General features: G+C 36.9%; 1 non-coding gene across 1 annotated transcript; it reads right to left on the bottom strand.

The window, feature by feature from the left end:
• Nucleotides 1-1,550: 1,550 nt before the first annotated feature.
• Nucleotides 1,551-1,654, bottom strand: LOC133086105 (U6 spliceosomal RNA). Its single transcript, XR_009699882.1, has one exon. It is a non-coding gene; the product is annotated as a U6 spliceosomal RNA (small nuclear RNA).
• Nucleotides 1,655-2,145: the final 491 nt, after the last annotated feature.

The following is a 2,145-nucleotide window of genomic DNA, read 5'->3' as shown; positions in this document are numbered from 1 at the left end:
TCTTCCAATCCAAGAACAAAATTTTGCCATTTGCAGCAACCTGGATGGACTTGGAGGGCATTATGCTAAGTGAAATAAGTCAGACAGAGAAAGACAAATACTGTATGATATCATTTGTATGTGGAATCTAAAAAATACAACAAACTAGTGACTATAACAAAAAAGAAGCAGACTCACAGATATAGAGAACAAACTAATGATTACTAGTGGGGAAGGAAATGGGGAGGGGCAGTATGGGGGAGGGAATTCAGAAGTACAAACTATTAGGTATAAAATAAGTAAGCTACAAGGACATATACAAAATGGGGAATATAGCCAATATTTTATAATAGCTATAAATGGAATATAACCTTTAAATATTGTGAATCACTATATCATACACCTGTAACTTATATAATATTGTACAGCAACTATACTTCAATTAAAAAATTAAAAATAACAAAAAAATTTTAATAAATAAAAACAAAAAAGAAACAACTTAAGTACCAACTATAGGGGATTGGTTAAATAAGGTATATCAATAGAATGAAATACACTGTAATCATTAAAAGTGATGCAATAAAAATCTACTTAGTGACATAGAAAAGAGAGGGTTACCAAACAGAATGAACAGTATAAACTCATTTTGTAAACACAAAATACATGTATATGTCTAGAAAGATATATGCCAGTTATTTACAGTGGTTATATCTGGTTGTTAGAATTATGGGTGATTTTTATTTATTTCATTTTGCTTATATTTTTTGTCTTCCTTTGCTAAACATATTTCCTAATGTTTTAATTTTGCAGTAAAAAATAAACAAATGTATTGTTATTTTGACCCTTACAACTGTTTTGGATGGATTGAGAGGACTTCTTTACCGTTTTTTTTCTCTTTAATTTTTTATTTCATTTTGCAGACACTCAGGGGTTGGGAATAAATGATGGGCTTTAACACAAAGGTGACAAGGATGATGATGGAGGTGGTTCCATTCATAAAGAAGACAGTAAAGGTCCAGGCATGCATATATAAAGGGCATGAAACGCAAGGTTACCAAAGTGATATAGGCAGCACAGGTAAGATGGAAGGTGCCATTCCTATAAGAAGTTAAGCAGATACCGATGAGCTTGGGATTTGCATTTCCTGATGGAGTCCAAATCAACACAAGGTGATACCTTCCCATCCCCAAAGGCCTGTAGGTTATTTTACTATAGAGCCTTGGTTGGGGAGGAGGGGACGGATCCAACTGAGAGAATTTTCAGTTCATTATATTTTCCCCATGAGTCAGAAATGAGCAACCTTTTATTGCTTGAGGATCAATGTAGGAAAAATAAAATTCCCAACAGGCTTAAGTGACATGCAGCAGGTCACACAGGAAGCTAGAGGTGAAGTCAGACTGATTTTCAGCACCATACGTATTCCACCCGTGTCATCTCAGTAATTTCTGAGGAGACTTATGATGGTGGCAGCATTGACAAAGTTAACTCAAAGCGGAGAAACAAGACATTCTCAGCCTAAGCATCTGTCTGAATCATTTGGCGCCATCATATAGATAGATGGTTCCTAGGAAAAAAATATGGAATACGTCATGATTTTGTGTGTCATCCCTGGGCAAGGGCCATGCTAATCTCTGCATCGTTCCAATCTTAGTACCTGCTCTGCCAAAGTGAGTACAAGAGGACCTCTTATTGTCGACCATGACATGAGCTCTCTACCTTTTTCAGAGAAGGGGCAATTCCAGATTCAGTGTTTCCCTTCTGAAATAGACGATGGCAAAGAAATAAAATCAGTAAAATGGAAAAGCTAAACTATAGGAAGAGAGAAATAACAGAAACATAAAATTGTTCAACAATGTGATCAGCTAAAAAAGATCAGAGTAAGACTGTGTCTGAACAAAGGTGGTTAAAGCAGAGGCTAGAGCTGGGTTTCTTCATAACAGGCACTTCTTACAGGCTGAGCGTCCTCTCTGGCTTGATGATGATGCAGAAGACAGACCTGTGGTGAGCTGGAGGAGCCAGTTGTGCATCTCTCTTCCTGGCTCTGCATTTAGTGAAATCAGCTATGGTGGGAGCATTTACACCACAAAAATGAGCAAATGCTATAGATCAGGGCTCTTTCCCTTGGAGAACTAGTTGTTAAAGGTTTACCAGCGCATCACTGTGACA

This window comes from Eubalaena glacialis, chromosome 2 (assembly GCF_028564815.1).
Source record: "Eubalaena glacialis isolate mEubGla1 chromosome 2, mEubGla1.1.hap2.+ XY, whole genome shotgun sequence".
NCBI classification, from domain to species: Eukaryota; Metazoa; Chordata; class Mammalia; order Artiodactyla; family Balaenidae; genus Eubalaena; species Eubalaena glacialis.
The sequence above is the reverse complement of the archived record's forward strand: the minus strand, read 5'-3'. Positions and strand labels throughout refer to the sequence as shown.